This window comes from Caretta caretta, chromosome 6 (assembly GCF_965140235.1).
Source record: "Caretta caretta isolate rCarCar2 chromosome 6, rCarCar1.hap1, whole genome shotgun sequence".
Classification (NCBI taxonomy): domain Eukaryota; kingdom Metazoa; phylum Chordata; order Testudines; family Cheloniidae; genus Caretta; species Caretta caretta.
The window spans coordinates 110,802,341-110,823,194 of NC_134211.1; the positions used below are offsets into that span (position 1 = coordinate 110,802,341).

Here is a 20,854-nt window from a genome sequence, read left to right on the forward strand (position 1 = left end):
TCAGTGCGAGAGGATACCACGACATCATCTGAAATGAGAGTCCCAACTATGGGATCATTTCCCTCTACTTCAGTTGGCTGTTCTCCTTCCCTGAGACTTTCATTCTCCTCAAGAGCACAGAGGTTGTCAGACCAGGGGTGGGACTGTTCTACTGTGCCCTGGAAAGTCTCATCTATATAGCTCTCTGTCTCCCTTAGCTCCTCCAGTTCAGCCACTCTGGTCTCCAAAGCTCATACATGGTCTTTGAGGGCCAGAAGTGCCATACACTGAATGCACATGTATGTCACCTGCCCATAAGGCAGGTAATCATACATGCTGCAATGGATACAATAAACTGGATAGCCCCCACTCTGTTGCTGGATTTCTGCCTGTATTATCTTTTTACTCCTTAAGCTCATTCCTTTGTTGTTTTGTTTTTTTATCAGGGGGTGTTTGGCTTTAAATTTAAAGAATGTTCAGTATATCTAGCCCCCCCCCCCCCTCGTAAAACTTCCCTGTTAGCCACTCTTGTTCACTAGCTCCTCTGGTCACTTAGGAGCAGGCTTTTTAAAGCTCTGGTCTTCCTGAGTAGCCTCACCCCCTGGTTAAGGGTTGATGGGTGCTAAAGGGCTTAGGGATCACAGCCTCGTGAAGAAACTCTCAGCCTTGCCTAGCAGGCCGCTAGTTCAGCACACACACAGTCAGCATACGGTCCCCCAAACAAACAGACCGCATGGTATATTTCAGGCAAGCAGCAAGCACACCACAAACACACACACACACACACTACAGACAACAAACTTACCCCAAGGATCACATAATCACTCCTCCTTCACCTGGAGAACTCCCTTGCAAAACCCTCCTGTTAGCCACTCCTGTTTGTTAGGACATCTATTTAATGTTCCATCTAATTAAGGTTCAGCAGTTCTAAATAATGTGTCAAAACCATTGGTGGCTAGTTTACAGCAATATTGCCACCATTTCTCTCGTTGGAGGGGCTGCACTGTTAGTAGTGAAACAGAGAGACAGTTCTCAGAAAAGTCTAGTGTAGACAAAGGCCACAGAACCTCTTCTCCATGGGCAGAGGAACAGCCAGTGTTGGTGCATAGGGGGCAAAGTACCTTAGCAGGCCCTGGGAGGTGTGCAAGTTTGAATCATTATTAAGGCTGCAGGTTTGTCATTACATGAAAAGTCACAGATAACATCTATCCATGACTTTTTTCTATGTCCATGACTTGCCCCCTAGGGATGGCTCCTGTGAACTGTGGGGCTAGGCCTGGCAGCCTGTTCTATGCATTGCAACCTGATGTGTAGGGTCACAATGCTCCTCAGATTTGGCCCACCTGACCCTCCATCATATGAGGTTGGGTAGGCCAAACCTGAGTGGCACTGTGACCTTGCACAACATGTTGCAATGCATGGAGCACGGTGCCAGGCCCAGCTCCGTGGACACATGAACCACAGCAGCCATCATTGCAGGGTGAGAGCAGGTGCTGGGCTCAGCCCCACGGGACACAGGAGCTGTTGGAGCTGCTGCTGCAGGGTAAGTGTGGGGGAGGCTCGCTCTCCAGTTCTCTCTGCACCCCTGAGCTGAGTTGGGATTAGGGGTGGCATTGCTGTGGGAGGGGGTCCACAATAAAAACCTGCACTGGGCCCCAACTGTCTGTTCCTCTGCCACGCCGCCCCCCCCACTCACTTCCTCTCAGTTCAATGCTATGTTTTACTGACATGACAAACTATACAAAAGTTGTCCATGTGTAAAAGAGAATCTTCTATCTGTCACCAGTATATTCAGTACATAAAGCATGTAAAAGGGTTTAACATTTCATGTTGGGGGTTAAACCCCCTGTGTTTAGTTAACATTATCGACTGCTGATTCAGTAGCAGTTTGCTCTAAACAACGTGATATTATTGCTGCCATCTCTTTCCTTTTTCCCAGTTATGTACCGTTTCCCACCCCCACTCCCCCCCGCTGTTTAAAGTGACATCTCTTATTTCTGATAATTGAGTAAATACATTTCTCGTACTTCCTTTTCTTTTGGACACTACAGTAGAAAATATCTTTCTCTTTCAATCTGTTCTCTGTCACGGTGGTTGCACACTCTTTCTGGGTTTGCACAGCCGTGTGACTCTGTGTTGCTACCTCTAGTTTATTGTTTACTGTCTGTATTTGGTGAGAGCAGGTTTTAGTTTTGCACTTTCCACTGCACTGAAGCAATTTGCTAATTTTGTGCAGAGAACTACCAGTGAAGCTTGTTTTTATGATCTGTCCTAGTGATTCGTATACTGGTATTTTAGGGTTTGGTTTAGTCACTCTCTCCTGAAGCTCATTCAATTCTGGGTGGGGTTCTTTGGTCCATACTGGTTAGAAGTTTAGTACAGCTGAGGACGGAGTGATTTTATGTAAAAATGGATTGTATTTTCATTTGTGATAATCCATTTCCTTCCTTTCTATGCTCCCTCTTCCCATTCTAGTCCTCCCCATGATTTTCTCCCTCTTCACACTCCACCTCCTCTTTCCCTCACCCCCTCTTTTCACTTTTTCCTGGGACACCATTTCTGAGGGGATGGGAAAATGTGACAGCATACAGAACTTTATATGTGAGTCTATGACATCTTGTGAAGTCGGCGAGGGAGCAAAAAGTGGAAGACCTAATGGAGCAGCCAGACTTAGGAAAAATCTAAGGGCAGGGACAAAGTAAGGTCTGGGTGTGGGGGCAACTGCACCTCTCGCTCCTTCAGCCGCGCTCTCCATGACCGTCTACTCCTGCTCGACTCCTCCAGCCGGGGCGCATGTGCACTTGTGCGGGCGGGAGCAGCCTGCGAGGGACCCCCGCGGCAACGCCGCGCGTTACAACGCCCAGCCGTCCGCGGAGGAGCTCGTGGGGCCGGTCGATGAGCCGCGCGAGCAGCAACAGCGGCGGCGGCCACATTGCTCGGCGCCATCGCTGCGCCTTGCGGGGCTGCCCCCTCACCCCTCCCTTGGCTCGCTCGCTCGGGCGGCGGCCCCTAGCAGCTCTTCTCGGCCGAGCCTCCCGCCCCTCCTTCCCCGGCCGGGGCCGGGCAGCGAGCTCCCCCAGGGGGGCGGCGCGTCAGGTGCAGCCGGGGCGGGCTGCAGGCCTGGCCCGGCCCCCTCTCGCCTGCGCGCTAAGGCGCCCGGCTGGAGGGAGCCGCCCCTCGGTGTGCGAGGGCTCGAGGCAGGCAGAGCAGCGCGCCGCGCCGCGCCGCGCCGGGGATTTCCAGCCTGGGCGGGCGGGAGAGGAAGTGCGGGGCGGGGGGAGCCGGGGCAGAGCACCAGGGACTTTCCAGCCGGGCAGCGGCCGCCTCTGCCGGGCTGTAGTGGGTCCCCCTCACACGCTGGCAGGTAGGGGCGGCGGGGGGCTCTGCGCACCCGCACGGGAAGGGGCTTCAGCGAGCCCGGCGGCGGCTGCCCGGGCTCAGGCTCGGTGTCAGGGGCAGGGCTGCGGCCACCCGCGCTGCTGCCCCTGCTCCCACCTAGGGACGCGCTGCGGCTCGGCTCCTGCTCTGGGTCGGGCTGCTGGGGGAAAGGCGGCGGCGGCGGGACTGGGACGGGCTTAGGCGACTGCTGCTGCCTAGCTCATGTGCGGGGACACGGCTTCAGCCACCCGCCAGGGACAGACACATCAGACTCAGCCTGTTGCCCAGGATCTGGCGGCTGCTGCTGCCCAGGGATTGATTCAGCCTCGGGCTGCGCCTGCTGCTGCCGGGGCTCAGATTCGTACTCAGGGCTGCAGCTCAGACCTCAGACCCTGCCCAGACACATTCATACTCCGGGCTGTTGGTTGATTTTCGTTTTTTTGAGGTGGGGGAGACGTATTTGTAAGGCTAAAACCCGCCTGACATCTCCCTGCCTGGAGGAGCCGATCAGTAAGTGTTCCATGTAAAAACCCCCTTCCACTTGTCGCTCTGCTAGGCGATGTGCTTAAGGGTTCTTGCATGCATTTGATGTGTTGTTTGAATGCAGAAAGCTCTCTCAATTTCTGGCTCTCTCATAGGCAGTGTGGGCGGGCCATATGCTTTTAAAGGGGCAGTGTCTGTGTGTGTTGAGCTGTTCTTTTCACTTGTGGCAAACGCTTATTTTGCTAACTTTGCACCCCCAAAGACCGCTTTACTTTAACAGTTAACCGTAGAATATCTGTGTTGAGCAGGTTTTTAGCAAACCATTACCATATTGGATGTGTGTGTGTGTTGTGGGCAAGGAGGGGTTCTCTAGTGAAGGATGTAAAATAAATTCAGTTTAATATGGGTTTCATCTGTCCCTCTTGGGGAATATCCTCTCTCGGTATTTAAGGAGAAATAGCTATCCATACTCACCACAAAATGAGCTGTATTTTTGTAATGCATATGTAGTAAGGCCTTATTTTACAAGATGATCTTCCTAGCGTAAACAACAACTGCTTTAATTTTACATGATTTTAATATTTAGTAAATGTGTGTACTATTTACTGTTTAGTGTTTTAATTGTTTCATTTGATAGTTTAGTGGAAAAATAACTATTGTTTAAAAGTTTATACTGAGTCACTCTTCTGCAGATGAACCTATGACTGACTCATAATCAGAGAACTGCAGTGGCTTGTCAGATAGACGGGCAAGACATTTACATCTGTGTGATTTATTTTTATCTTCAGATAATATTAAGGGTCTAAATAAACTTCAGAAAAGCCAAAAAATCTTAATTATGTCTACCATTCTAGTGTGCAGTCATGTTGTGCCACGCTATTGCTCATGTATGGTTTGGAAGACTATATAGACTCCTATATCTGGCTGCTCAGCATCTATTTGAACATTGTTGTGTCATCTCCTGTGTTTCTGTAGTAGTAAGATGTGGGTAGTGCCAAGGATATGCTTTGAAATGAGAGATCTCTTCGGGTCAGTTGTTCCTCTAGATTGTCAAGATTTATCTGAATCTTGTATATATTGTATGTTTTAATCAAAAGAAGCTTACTGAATATAGTGCTTTGCATTTTGCATGATAGATCTGTTATTTAGAGAATGTATTTAGAATTGTTGTGTACTAATCTTAATTCACATTCATATGCCAGAAAAAGGTGTTTTATTTTTCAGCGTATGCTGTGACTGCATATGAGCAGTGCTAAACCTGGGCACATCATGTATCATAATGCTGCATATTTAGTAAAAATCCATATTTAAAATACTACTGTCTATACACAAAAGCTGTATTTTAATCACTATAACAAATCTTTTTTCAAACTACAGTATATTTGGAATGACATACAATATTTTATTTTATAAAATGAGCCATTTTTAACTTATAGGAGTCTAAAAGTGTCCAAGCGTGGCAATTTATGTGCAGTTCTATTTACAGTTTGGAATGTAAAAATGGCACTGTGTGCAGAACACATTTAATGTGTTTACAGAAAGAAGGTTCCCAGCTTGAGACAAAATATACCATGTTTCAGCCTGAGTTTTTATGGTCAGGTTGGGAAACCTCTTATAATACAGGTTGATAATGGAGACACTGACATATCATGAGCTTGGGCAGCACAAGCGGACACCAATACAATGTTATAAATGGTGTCTTGTTTTTACTTTAAAATGTAAGGTGTGTCACTGAAATGCAACCTGGTTGGAAGCTTCAGTTGTCACTGGATTTGGAACATAGAAAAGCAACTATACATGTAACAGCAAAGCAGTTAATCCTAATTGAAAGTGGGTGTTAAAGGTCTCGGTCTCTATGCTTTTCTGAAGACCTGAAATTAAGTTTGGTATTCATATTGGTTTGAAAGACAGAGTTCCAGTGCAAATAGATAGGGAAATAGACCAAAAATTTGGGTTATCTTCATAACAGTATTCTAAGCATCTCTGCTATTGTTAATATCTTGAAATAATATATAAAATTTTACTAGTTCAATTCCTGTTGCTGCTATTATATCCTTTAGTATGATTGTTGAGATTCCATAGATAGAAATAGTTGCTTTGGCTTTCAAAATGGCTTTGAAATCCTGCCGCATTTTTGATCTTCTCCTAATGGATGTGAAAATTGTGATTAAAATACTAAAAGCCAAAAATCTTTATTTCACTTACGTTATTGTTAAATTACCAGAGAAAATACATCCCTCTCCTCCTCCAAGCTTTGGAAATGTGAATTAAACCAATAAAACAGAGGAATGAGATAAGCTGATCCACTGTCCTTATTTGCCCTTTTGTGAATAGACGTTGCAGGTATATCAGGACATTGTGATCTCAAACATCCTATGTGATGCAATAGCTGAATTTCTCAGAGTTTTGTTGATTTATTAGAGCTTCATAATTCAAGGTCTTGAGTCTTATGATGTCTGAAGATGGCTCAGTTTGGGAGGTCAATATCCCTCTGGACACTCCATCAGAAGAATTGCAAGGGTTTTAAATTCTTTTTCATGCCCAGGGATGGGTACTTTTTGAACTGGGTACTATGTTTGAAACCTCCTGGCATTTTTTTGGCCTCTGAAATATAGCAGCATCTCTGCTATAGTTAAGGTTGAGAACGCCTTTCTATTTTAAAGGTTGATTCTTCTAAGTATTCTAAAATCCATGTTTGCTCATGTTGCTTTTGAAATTTGGTATGCTTCATGGGGATGAAGAAAAGGAGTACTTGTGGCACCTTAGAGACTAACAAATTTATTTGAGCATAAGCTTTCATGAGCTACAGCTCACTTCAAGGTGCCACAAGTACTCCTTTTCTTTTTGCGAAGACAGACTAACACGGCTGCTACTCTGAAACCTGTCTTCATGGGGATGCATGTCCTGGGGGGTTGCTAGCCTGCCATGACCAACAGGACCTGTGTGGCTCAAGAGGACATGTTAAGGTCATTGAACATGTCTGAGCAGCCCCCAGGCATTGTAGATTTCAACCCCACCCTTGGCAGAAAGCTGAAGTGTAACGTATGCATGTTGCTGCAATCTGTCTTTCTCAAAGCCTTTTTTATTTTGGAGAAGTGTAATCTGAGTATGGCAGAAAATTCAGAAGGTGTTCAGTTTATTTTCAGGAAGAAAATACATGCTGGGAGGGGTTGAGGGAGAGGAATTTAGGGTTGCAGTGAGGGGAGGGGCATAAATGGAGATGGGTGATAGCATAGGGGAAAGGGTCTGGGGGAGAGGGTGGGGATTAGGGAGAGTGGGAGGGGCGGGGTGGGGCACTGAGGCATAACATGAAAGTGGGTCCCAGGCGAATGGGGAGGATTAGGGGTAGGGGTGCCTATCCTATTTTCTCCCATCCTCTGTGTTTGTTGATATCTGGGAGGTGGGGCACTGACCCTCTGGGGGGGCATCTTAACCTCTGTCCCTGTCCCCCATGTGGGAGCTCAGATCTTGGCGGGTCCTGCCCCCAGGGGTTTCTGAGCCTCCCCCCTCTGCCCCCATGTGAGAGCTGAGATTTGGAGGGCTGAGCCTCTCTCCCAGCTCCCTCATATTGGCTGGGATCTGGAGAAGCCCTGCCCTTTTGGGTGGGGAGTTGAGAACAAGCATTCTGGTAGCATGAACCAAGAACACACTGCTGAGACTGGAGGGAGTTCAGAACAGACTGTCAGTTACTGGCGGTGGGGTGAGAACACTGCCTGAGATGAACGGAGCAGTTCTCAGGCCTTAGAGCTGTTGTTTCAGGCTGTATACATCTCATTGGGGTGTTCTCATTCAGTTGAGAATGCGATGAATGGGCAACTTCACATGTCTCTGTGCCTCAGTTTCCCCATCTGTACAGTGGGAATAATGATGCTTCCTTCCTTGATGTACAGTGCTTTGAGGTCTGCTGATGAAGTGCTATGTAAGAGGTAGGTATTATTATCATTACTTGGCTACAGTAGCATCTAAGCTGCAACCCTACATAACTACAATTGCTTAAATGACCACTGTCTCCTACCAAGAATGTTTCAGTGAAAAAAAAACCTAGGAAATTCACTGGCAAAAAACTTGTTAATGTAGAATTAAGGTTGCCTGGTGGTATCTCATGGTCTTCTAGAATGCTGAATTCCGCAAAACTCATCCTTAACTCAGAAGCTTCTTGTCAGTGAATATGGATAAAGAAGACGAAGAAGGAAGAGGGGAAAAATGGGGATGTCAAGAGGAGAGAGAGAGAGAACACAAAAGTTGGAGAGTGAGAGAGAAGCCAAGAGAGAAAACTAATAAGGGAAAGTGAAGGGGTAGAAAGAAAGGTGGAGACAGGAAGTGGGGAGAAGGAGTAGCAGAAAGGGTTCAACTACAAGTAATGAAGGAGAGGACCCACAAAACAGGAAGATGATGTTGTGCTGGCCTTTAGAAGTAGGGGGGAGAGGGAGAGGAAAAACATGGGAAAAAGAGGAAGAGTAGAAGAAAAAACAGAAGGGAGAAAAAAACCGAAACAGATGACAGTATAGACAGAAAATAGAGGGAGACAAGAAAATAGAAGCAGGGAAGAAAAGACATCTCATTATTGAGCCTGTTAATTTTTTTTTCAAGTTCCTCAATGCCTTTGTATTTTTCTGGGAATGCATTCCACTATACTGTCAACTTGGACAGATGTGGAGGGGAGCACTGATGGTAGAATATTTTTGCACTTGTGATTTGGGTTGAATTACTGCTTATTGTTGGATTTGTGACTAGGTTAGCAGGGCAAGTATCTTCATTTATATACCACAACAGTAGGTCCTTAATCTTCTCCACCCCTCCGCCAAAAATGGTACGCCTTAGATTTCCATTCTGTTGTTCTTACCTGCTGCTATACACTGTGTGTGTGCGTGTGTAGTAAAAAATGTACATTTACTAGAATCCTGTGCTCTGAAGCATAAGGATGGGAAGGAAATAATAATATCGGAAGAAATATAGTGAGTGGCAGCAAAGGAAAGGCAAAACCCTTAACATGTTTCTGGAGACCTACATTTTATATGGGAGGTATATAATTACTTTCCTCCTTTACACTGTGTCCCTGGGACATCATCTGTGCTTTATTCTGTAACATTCATTTTACAGACCACCATACCATGAGGCTTAAAATCTTAGAAATGTAGGGCTGGAAGGGATGTCAAGAGGTCATTGAGTTCAACCCTCTGCACTAAGCCAGGATCAAGTAAACCTAATCCATCCCTGTCAAGTGTTTGTCTGACCTGTTCTTAAAAACCTCCAAAGACAGGGATTGCACAACCTCCCTTGGAAGGCTGTCCCAGCGCTTAACTACCTTTATAGTTAGAAAGTTTTTCCTAATATCTATCCTAAATCTCTCTTGCTGCAGATTACTACTTGTCCTATGTTCAGTGGACCTGGAAGAAAATTGATCACCGTTCTCTTTATAACAGCTCTTAACATATTTGAAGACTGTTATCCATCTTCTGCCCCTTCTTCTTTTCTCAAGGCTAAACATGCCCCATTTTTTAACCTTTCTTCATAGGTCAGGTTTTGTAAACTTTTTATCACTTTTGTTGCTCTCCTCTGGACTCTCTAATTTGTTCACATCTTAAAGTGGGGTGCCCAGAGCTGGAAACAGTAATATAGGTGAGGTCTGAACAGTGCTGAATGGAGCAGTACAATTACCTCTTGTGTCTTACATATACCACTCCTGATAGTATACCCCAGAATGTTATTAACCATATTCAGTTTTTGAGCCACTACAACCCCTAGATCCTTTTCAGCAGTACTAGTGCCTAGGCATTTTCTATTTGTGCATTTGATTTTTTCCATCCTAAGTATAATACTTGGCACTTGTCTTTATTTAATTTCATCTTGTTTATGTCAGACTATTTCTCCAATTTGTCAGAGTTGTTTTGAGTTCTAATCCTGTCCTCCACAATGCTTGCAACCTCTTCAGCAGTTTGGTGTCATCCTCAAATTTTATAAGCGTACTCTCTACTCCTTTAACCAAGTCATTAAGGAAGCTCTTATTTAAGTTAGAATTTTAACTTTAGTGTAATGTTTTTGTATTTAATATAAGCTCATTTAAGAAACAGATTTCTTTGTAATGTATTGGGATAACCGATCCTTTAGACCATGTGCAATGAGAACAAAACTTTGATGATCCTGTGACATAGTGTATGAATTCTAAAGTGAATGGATCCATTCACGTATAATCTGCACACCAGGTGCTCTAGACCAAATACTCATGATTGCAAGCTTTATGGTTCTTTTCACTGCTGTGATGATGGCTATACTGAGACTTCTTGTCATAACCATACAAGTTCAGCGTTCAGAATCATATTGAACATGTGTCTCTTCACAGTATCTTCATTAATATGAAAAGCAAAGCATAGTGAATACTATAAGAAAATTAGGACATGACCAGTAGATGTGTTTAAAACTTAACATTGTTATTCTCAACAGTGTTCTTAGGCAGTTAGCAAAATAGTTGCTTTGCTTTGTTCTGTCTTAACTAACATATTGTGGGCAGTACCATAATACAAATATGTTCGTCCATGCTGCCACTTTATGCCTACAATAATTTCCTAGTTAGCATATGCAGAACTCCTTGATAATCCATCATGAGAGAAAGGAGGATCCAGTCGTTAGGGTGCTAGCCTAAAAACCTGGGAGACCAGGATTCAATTTCCTGCTCCGTTAGACCTCTGTGTGATCTTGGGCAAGTCATTTAGGCCTAAACTACACTTAACATGTTTAGGTCCACGTAGCTACGGCACGATGGGGGTGTGAAAAATCCACATGCCCGAGAGCCGAAGCAATGCTGACCTAGCCCCAGTGTAGACTCAGCTAGGTTATTAAAAAAATGCTTCTGTTGACCTACCTTCCGTTGTTCAGGGAGGAGGTGTTCTTACATCAATGGAAAAACCATTCAGTCACTGTAGGTTGTGTCCACATTACAAGATTATGCTGACATATCCACAGTGCTGTAGCTATATCTCTGTAGTCCTCATAGTATAGATGTGGCCTGAGTGTCTGTGTTTCAGTTCCCCATCTGTAAAATGGGAATAATAGAACCTCTACTTCACAGAGGTGTTGTGAGGATAAATATGTTGAAGATGTGCAAGGTGCTCTGATAATACGGCGGCCATCTAAATGCCTTAGATACATACACAGAGCTGCTTTGGTATTCATTCAGTTTATAGTAACCTCCTGCCATGCTTTGTTTATGGTACTATGCCAGACTGTGCCTTGAAATGGTAAGCCCTGTGGGGCAGGAAACCTGTTGTTTGTCGCAATTCTTCTGTTGTTCTTTACAGTGAATATGCAGTGCTATATAAACAATATGTAACTGCTTGTATATGTCAAAATGCTATCTGTTTGGGCTTTTAAACTGTGATTTTCAACTTGTTTTCTGTTTTGGACTTCTAGAGTGATAATACATTTCCATCATCCATAACAAAACAAAATTTCCTAAAATGCATTTTAACAACCTCCCTTCCCCCCCCCCCCCCCCCAAAAAAAAAAAAGTTGGCAGCATGAAGGGTCTTGGTTTTATTTGTGCAGTCATTTTCATGGGGAAATGGGTAGTTAAGAATGCAATTATATATGATACAATGAATATTTTAATCATCGAAATTGGGTGTACCCTGTACCAAATAGTGACCCTCTGAAAACTTAGTACTGCAGAATCTTTTCTGTCCCCTGCCATTGCAGGAGTTTCCCATACGGTAGGTTCTCTTTAATGAAGGGGCTTCTTAGACTGAGTTCTACAACTTAATAGATCTCATCATTGGTATTTTTTTCTTGCTTTTAATCCTATGTTTTCTCGTATTTCATTTAGTTATTATTATTCTCCCTTGAACCATTTTAAATAACTTCTCTCTGGTGTAATTGTTCACGCTTTTCAGAAAAATGTCATTGCATCTCCCTCATCTCCCTTAATTGTAATTTGGCCAAGCAGTATAAAGTACGTCTAATTTCTCATGTTGGTTCCTATACCCTTTTAAGCAATTTTTGCAGATTTTTCTCTGAATTTCTGCCTATTAGTCAACATCTCTTTGGTTTTGAGGTATTAATTGTTGAATGTGGTGTTATAAGAGTAGTCAGTCTCCTCTTTACTGTCTAGAAAGAGGTCTGTGTACTACAGTACCTTGGATTGTTCTTTTCTGTCTAATTGCATGGATACTGAATTAGCTGTTCTTATCCAACATTACCCATTTGGTGTCTCTTGGCATCACTGCTCTCCAAGTGTCTCCCTTCCATTTAATTTCTGTATATTGGCTTATTTCTCCCCGATATGCTTGCTTTTCCAGAATTATACTCATTTGTGTACCACCTGCTGATATTTCTAACCTCTAAATCCATTTTTCTCTAACCTCACTCGTATTCACAGTGGCTACTTATTTACTATCATTTTCAAAGTTAATTAACATACTCTGCTCTAGCCTCTTCTAGATCATTAAACATTTAACTGAAGTCTGAATCCAGCATCAGTCCCTACTCACTCCTTGGACATTGCTCTCTAAATATTGTACCCTTTCTGTCTTTCCCTCAAACACCCTTTCTTGTCTCTTTCTTCTCTTTGATGCTTATCCTAGCATCCTTAGTAGAGGAGCACTGTGCCTTTATTATGCCTGCTTTGGTTGAAATTGATTAGGGTTGCCAACGCTAGTCTCAGTAGGGGCCAAGAGCAAGGGTGGCTTGATCTGGGGTCCATGGGTGGAATTGCACCCGCAGAAACCAGGCCAGCTCAGGTCAAACTGAGTGGCACTGCAAGCTGGCGATCAGGGTCACAATGCCACTCGCTCAAATTTAGCCCGGCCATCCCTCCATCATGAGATGTGCATGTGTGTGATTGCGTGTGAATGGAGTGGTGGTTAGGCCAAATTTGAGTGATTGGTATTGTTGTCTGGTGCTCACGGTTGCAGTGACAATCAGGTTTTGTGCCTGCCATTGATTGGTCTCTTGCCCTGACAGGTGTGCACTGAGGCAGGAGTAGGGTTGGGGATGCTTCTCCCACTTGTAAAGGGGCTGGAGCTCAGGGAGGGGCAGGACTAGGCGTGGCCTGCTGGATACACACAGGGCAGAATCCCCACAGGAAGGACAGCAATCCCCTGGGCGTGGGCTGCCCCCAGCCTTGCAGGGAGGGCAGTGACATCACAGGCTTGTGTCCTCTCTGACACCTTCCTCGTTACTTCCCCTGCCTCCTGTGTCCACACCAATTGAATTGTAAGGTTACATTTGCCCCTGCCCAAGAATAAAGAGCTTGAGTACAGGATTGCAAAATACTCTTATTCTCAAGCTGCCAGCAGTTGGATGTTAATTCAGGGCTGTAAAGATACAGTCACCTACTTAACTAGGTGAAGGCTATGGCATCTTCTAACTCGCATCTCTCTCTCTAGTAGTCTCTGAACTACTGCTGCAGTAATATCTCAACAATTTGGTGGTTTTTGCACGTCTCTGTAAGTCAAAGAATATCCACAGTGATTCGCATAAAGGTTAGTAGTAGTCTTTCCATTGGCTTCTGTGTGAACTGGATCATGCTCCACCTATCTAGAGAACCTGGTTTTGCTAAACTTCAGCACAGTGCCGTGTGATTGATAAAAATGCCCTGTTTTTCATTAAGGGTATGGATTTATAATGGAAATACCAATAGACCCTTTTCTGTAATTCTGCTAGTGGATGTTGCTACAATGCTGCTGTTACTATTTAGCGGTTCCTTTTCTCTGTGCTACATGGACACATTATGAGGTATTTTGAACTTTTCTTTTGGAACATATGTAGAAGAATGCTCTCGGCAATCTCTGTGATAAACTCTTTATTTTCCCAATCAGCTTCTTTAGTAAATTATACATGGGGATTTATGTCAACTGTTCTTTGATATCAGGGATCTGGGACTATAAACTACCTCTGTGTGGACTTTTCCTTTTTCCAAATGCATGAAACCTTCACTTTCATTTTGAAAAGCACAGTGGAATTTATGTATTTCGCTTCCAGTATTTTACATGAGGATGTTTAAGGTAGTTTCTGGGGCTTTAATTCATTTAGGGGGCTTGAGTGTCCAAAGTTTGTTTGTTCTGCTAAATACACATACCATGTTCTTGCTGGTTTCCCTGAAGGGATTCTCTAAAATGATTAGGAAGAAAAGGAATAGGTACTCTGGGATGTAGAAAAGGAATAGGTACTCTGGGAGGTACCAACTGTATGCGTACATAACCTGAGGTTATTCTGCAGTCATTTGCAGCACTATATATGATCTAATTTTTATGAGCACTCTGAAGTATATTGGTTGACTGTATTGAGAGCAAACCAGGTAAATATACTGTTTATGTTACAGTAGTACTAATCGGGCTTGATTGCCATTGTGCTAGGTACTGTATACAAAATAGCAGGACAATTCCTGCCCCAAAGATCTTACTGTCTCAAGTGCCAGTCCTTATGCTTGGGTGTGACTTCACTCACATGAGCATGTTCAGTGGGATAGGACTTGTGTGAGTAAAATTACCTAAGTATATGCTTAAATGTCTGTAGGATCAGGCTTAAATTTGTCACAACAATGGACGTAAAACAATAGGAATGAGCAGGGGGTGGGAAAAGCAATAAGAAAATGTGTGGAAGTAGGTCAGTTACACAATTATATGGCTTCAAACCAGACTTGTTTGTTGTTATAAGATAAAAACATCTAAGGAAGATAGCTGACAGTGACTTCCAATAGTTCTCTTGCCACATGTTGCACTGCTCTTCTTGAGAGCTTGTGTGCTGCTATTTACCTTATCTGGTATGTACTGTAGCAGGAGAACAAATTTAAGTTATATGTTTTGTTAACTTTTTGTTTTAAGTGAAAATAAGACGGTGGTTGGTGATCTGTATTGCCATGGATAAGATCCAGGTTTCTGGATCTTCTGTTCCTGGCTGGGATTGTTACAGTTTAGAAATACTTGGACTTCAGTCAGAGGTATGAATGCCCCTCTCTGGCTGCTTGTGGAGGAGGGAGTAAGCACAATTCAAGCAACTTGTTTGCTGTTCTTTTAAATTTGGCTTTTCTATATTTAAAACTTAAGAAAGCAGTTATATTTAAAACTTAAGAAAGCTAAAGCCTCATTATTCATCTTTCATGCAAATAAATCCGCACATGAATGTAATGTTTATGAACTATTCATAGAGAAATGTAGACTACAATCTACCATGTAGAAAGAAGAAAAGGAGTACTTGTGGCACCTTAGAAACTAACAAATTTATTTGAGCATAAGCTTTCGTGAGCTACAGCTCACTTCATCGAGCCTGCCTTGTATTAAAGAAAGATTAGCAGCAAGACATGGTGTATTGAATCAGTTATATAGAATGTTATCTGTTGCTGGTGCCTCTGCAGTAATACATTGTCACATACAGGAGAAAAAAATTGGTGAGCTCTCCATTAGATGGTGCTGCTGGGATTAAAATAGTTGCACAAGTGAATGGAAATGGGCCACTTCCTGTGACTTTATTGGTATGTATTTATAGGCAATGGCATTTTTATGACGTACTATTCTTTTATTTATTAAATAGCCTTCATAGGTAGGCAGACGTGCAAGATTTTTGTGTCATGTTTGGAGAAAATGTTTAAAAAATGAATAGGTCGGATGCTAAATAGCCAGAGTTTTTAGGAGAAATAGTAAATCAGCTGTTCCACACATGGGTGATCTTAGGTCTTAGCAGCTATAGCTAGGGCCCTACCAAATTCATGGTCCATTTTGGTGAATTTCATGGTCATAAGATTTTAAAAATAATAAATTTCATGATTTCAGCTATTTAAATCTGAAATTTCATGGTGTGGTAATTGTAGGGGTCCTGACCCAAAAAGGAGGGGTGTGTGTGTGTGGGGGGGTGTCACAAGGTTATTGGGGCTGGGGTGTGTGTGTTGTGGTATTGACACCCTTACTTCTGCGCTGTTGCTGGCAGGGCGCTGCCTTCAGTGCTGGGCAGCTGGCCAACAGCCACTGCTTTCTGGCTGCCCAGCTCTGAAGGCAGCACAGAAGTAAGTGTGGAAATAGTATGCTTCACTCCTCCCCCCCCGCCCCCCAAATAACCTGGTGACCTCCCTGCAACTTCTTTTTGTGTCAGAACCCCCAATTCCAGAAACGCTGATCTCCCCCGTGAAATCTGGTCTTGTGTGTGCTTTTACCCTGTACCATACAGATTTCGTGGGGGTAGACCAGATTTCACTATCCATGACGCGTTTTTCATAGCCGTGAATTTGGTAGGGCCCTAGCTATAGCTCTTATCTAAATAACGATTTGGTGTGTTACTTGGATACAGTGCTACCGTGAACTTGGAAGAAGTACTGCAACATTGGAGGAGTTCCGCTGTGGATAAATCCTTGATTAAATGCCCTTAGGTAATGGTCAGTCTAGTTTATCTAAATACTTAATACCCCATTAATGAGCCCTTGTCTAGACTACTGAAAAAAGGCATATTTAAAAAAAAAAGTGTTTCCTCATTTGTTTTAACTTGCATTTTTTAAATACCACTTAGTATCTAGTGTAGTCTAGGTCTAATACATTTTAAAACATATAACTGACCTAAACTGTCCCCTAGAGTGGACTGTGAAAACCTAATACTTTTTAAAACACTCTGTCTATGCTAGTTGTGAAGTGATGCTCAAAAATATATTAATACATGTTAGCAATACATTTGCTAAACACACCTGATTTTCCAATTCTAGATGTGAGCCCCTCTCTGTGTCTGAAGACAGCAAGATGGAAGTGTCTGACTAGTAGCATCCTTGAATATTCCTAAACCATAGAGGCCCTGTTTAGAAGAGGGGGGAAAAAAGGTGTTTTTAAAAGGTGTTTGTGTAGGAAGAAAGGATGAAGTTAGGTCAGGGATAACTAACCCTGACTGAACCATGATCTTTACCACAGTGCAGACGTTAACTGCCCTGTGGTAACTTGAAATAGTCATTGAAATGGTTATAGAATTTGTCTGTTTGGTAAATGGCTTATCAACTCCCATTTTTGGGTAAGCAAACGGTTTCAATGACTTCAGATAAATTTGGATGAAGTTGTGAAAGAGAGGAGGAGTTTAAAATCATATTGTTTAACTATTTTAAAAAAGCACCTTTTCCCCTTGTTTGTAGCCATGTAACATGTTTGGCGAGAGGTCTTGTGAAAGAGAGCTGAGACTATGACTGATAGAACTCTGGATTCAGCACCAAATGAGGACACTCCTCGGAAGCCAAATCCAGAGGCTGCATTGGATGGCTGGTCTGCTAAAGTCTGTGTTTATTGTACAGGAGTGGGTGGGTGAGATTCTGTGTCCTGCAATGTACAGGAGGTCAGACGAGGTAATCACAATGGTCCCTTCTGGCTGTAAAGTATATGAGTCTACAATCTAATCAATGGCCTTTAGCGGACAAAACTTTCTGCTTAGCTGGAAATCTCTCAGCCCTTCTCAATTCTACTGACTTTGCCAGCAATAAAGCAGGGCAGTTTCACTTGGTTTAACCAGAACTCTCAGGTGACAAACTGGTTAGAAGAATTCACCAAAATTTGCTGCAGAACTAGTTTCATCTTTGATTTTGCAAAAATATGTTGCATGCAGAATAATCAGACTGAGAATTATTGAGAGACCATCCTTGTGGATGACTTTTTTTTAACTCTCCATATTGGTATGGGCACACCTCATGCAATAAGTAAAATGATAAAATCTCTCAGGAGTGGGAGCCATTTTGTTATGGCTATTGAGTAGTGTGACAAAGTCAGGCCCGACTGCTGCAAAAGGGTCCTGGAAGGCTGATATATTAGCTCTAGAATGTTAAAGGCCCTTTTTCCTACAAGTTGAGAAGGGGTTACCTCAGGTCAATTAGGGACACCTGAATCCAATTAAGGGCTGCCTGAGGCCTTTAAAAACCCCTCCTGGGGAGAGCAGGGGAGAGCGAGTGAGAAAGACAAGCTGCTGTTACGCTAGTGGCAGCAGGGAAATAGGCTGTTCCAGGCTGAGAGGCTGTGCTCCTTAGCATAGGGGAAACAGCCAAACCTGAGTTCCTGCGAGGGGAAGGACTGACACCCCAGGGCAACCAACTGGATGACACCTTGCCCCAGGGAGGGAGGCAGCGAAAGGTACCCCTTGGGGTTTTTTGTTTGAGGCTGTTTGCTTTTTGTTTGGTGGAGGATCACCCCTTAGGCCGACCCTCAGGCCTACCCTGAAAATATAACCAAGGGAGCACAGAAGTGGAAAGGCAAACCCTGCCTGAGTGGGACTGCTTACCCCAGGCCCGCCATCACTGGCGGGGGAAACGCTAAGACTGGTGAGAGAAAAGAGGTGCCTTGCCACAGTAGGAAGGAGAGGGTTTTACTCAGGTAAAACCAATGGGATTACCAATTTGTCAATATTCTCCAGAGAGCATTACCTCCTATTTCTAGAGCCATAATTATCCAGCAGATATTCAGAAACTGATACGAACAATCTTACTCTATCCCCTGATGTCTGATTTTCCATTCTTGAATAGACAAATGGAGATGCTAGCAAAAAGCCATGTACATCTAACTTCCAGTATCCTGTATCCTCCCCAACGTACTTTAGAATGGGAATGTGGCATGGAAACAGCGGTAGCACTGTTGGAGGACCACCTCCCAGACATGGACAGCTGTGTATTCATCCTCATCCTTGATTATGCGGTGCTGCAGGTTCTCCTCTGAGCTCTAGCAGACCAAGCATTGACAAGGTACTGGGATCGTTCTTTTCCTTCCTCACAAACTTGTGTCCAAAGGAGTGTGGAAGTGCTGCTGTCTGTTGCTCTCAGATATCGCCTGTGATATTTCACGAGCTTTCATTCTCTTCCTCATTCTGTTCACATCTACATAAACCCCTGAAGGGATTAAATGCCAACAATATGCCGACAACACCCAGCTGTCTGTGAACTTGCCATTCCTCAGCTATCTGAGTTTTAATTCCTTACTGAGGTCGACTCTTGGATAACCACAAGGTGGAAGTGATGCTAGTGGAAGGAAGGAAATATTTAGGCCAGGTCTATCCAAAAAAGTTAGGTCAACCCAGCTTTGTCACTCAGGGGTTTGAAAAATCCATACCCCTAAGCTATGTAGGTAAGCCAGTCTAACCCCCAGTGTAGGCAGCTGTATGCTGATGGAAGAATTCTTCCAACCTCCTGCCTCTCATGGAGATGAATTAATTACAGTGATGGGAGAACTCCTCCCGTCTTTGTAGTGAGTGTCCACGCTGCAGTGCTTCTAGTGAAGACATAGCCTTAGAAGTAGCCAACATCTTATCACCTTGCATTGCAAGCACTGATTGTAATGTTGTCAAAGTGGTGATGAGAGGGTGGTAGGAGGTAGTGCTGTTTAACTCCCTGTTGTTGCTAGATACCCAAATAATAACAGTAGCAAAACCCACCCTTTTTCTTCCACCAGGGGACTATTTCCCATCCTGACAGACTGAGGCTTGGCCATATCATTTGTAGCTTCTAGGATTTATCGCTGCATTGCATTAGACTTGGCTTTTCGTCAGCTTTTTGTCAAGTGGTGCAACAGTTCAGTCTTCTGATCAAAATGGCAATGAAAGTACATCGCTCTGGTGCCCGAGCTCGCTGGCCACCTGTCTAATACTGACTTTGAACTTCAGAGCTCAATGTGTTGAGCTCTGGGCTACTTATAAGGCAGCTCCTTGCTCCAAAATGAAGACCAGGTATAACACCCGTGAGTCACAGTTGCAAGGCAAGCTGCACTTCTGTCTCCTTTCTGGTGTCTTTCAGTGCAGCCCTTTCAAGTGTCAGATATAGTGCTTTTGCCTATCCTGGGGAGGAATTCTGCAATTCTTTCCTCTTAGGCTGGACCCTAGGCTACAGTACCCTGTGTATATCAATTGGGTTTACACAGCAAGTCCATCTGGGTTTGGCGCTTGTGGTTCTTCTCTTTGAGAGTGTGTGACCAGCCATGTAGACAGCCTTTTGAAACCAAAGTATTATTTATTTGAACAAAGCATTTAGAGGAAAGGATCTTAAAACAACACAATTGACATGTTTCTGTTTCACCTTAGGTTTACCATGCCTCGATGGTAAGTTAGGCAGACCTAACTCCTTCATATACCCCAGTGGGTGCCTGTGTTTTAATGTGGCCCCTCCTGAACAGCTCCTGCTCCTCTTGAGAGAGACTTTTTAAACAGCTGTCAGCCTTTTGATCTTCTGGTTCCCAAGCCTTTTCCTGTAATGACATTGTCTCTTTACAACCCCCAAGTGTTCGTGCAGAACTGTTTAGTCTTGAAACATTCTATTTCCTTCCTGTTTGATTTCCTTATATATTATTATATTATTCCTATTATACTAAACCAGTATGTTTGTACTGTAAACATTGCAATAACCAGGTCAACAGATCATGCTCAAATTATTACAGAGCAGCTCCACTGCCATCACACTAAGATCCTCAGTAATGATGAGTAAGATTACTTTGAGCTGGAGACAGACATTACAGTGGTTGGCCCTGGCTATCAATCTCCCTGCCACCAATGGTAAGAATGAACATAAGCCTTGGTGCTTTCAGATGGTCTGTAAGGTTCATCAGTCATAGGCCTTGTCTACACTGAAGGGAAAAGTCGATCTAAGCTACGCAATTTGAGTTATGTGAATAATGTAACTCAAATCGACATAGCTTAGATCTACTTACTGCGGGGTCCATACTTCGCAACATCTACGGGAGACGCTCTCCCCTCGACTCCCCTTACTCTTCTCAGTCAGGTGGAGTACAGGAATTGATGGGAGAGTGATTGGCAGTTGATTTAGCGGGTTTTCACTAGACATGCTAAAATGACCGCTGATGCATTGATCGCCACAGCATCAATCCTCCGGTAAGTGTAGACAAGTCCTTAGTTTCCCATAATGGTGGCAATTGTGAATTAAAAAAACAAATCAAAATCACTTCTTTTGTTTTTCGAAATTGATGGGGGAGAGAATCTACATCAGACTGATCACCCCTTTGGATTTGTGTACATTTGTAAGACTCTTCATATGCTACCAGTAATGATAATACATAAGTTAATGCTTGGTGCA

At 43.6% G+C, this 20,854-nt stretch overlaps 1 protein-coding gene across 6 annotated transcripts in view; it reads left to right on the top strand.

The window, feature by feature from the left end:
* Positions 1–3,234: 3,234 nt before the first annotated feature.
* The window catches only part of TRAF3 (TNF receptor associated factor 3), an 88,915-nt gene continuing 71,295 nt past the window's right edge, over positions 3,235–20,854 (top strand). For 3 of the 6 annotated variants that reach the window (XM_075129887.1, XM_048853912.2, XM_048853913.2), the window contains exon 1: positions 3,355–3,867. The gene's annotated coding sequence lies outside the window, so the exon portion shown is untranslated. The other 3 variants (XM_048853909.2, XM_048853911.2, XM_048853910.2) reach the window with 2 other exon arrangements.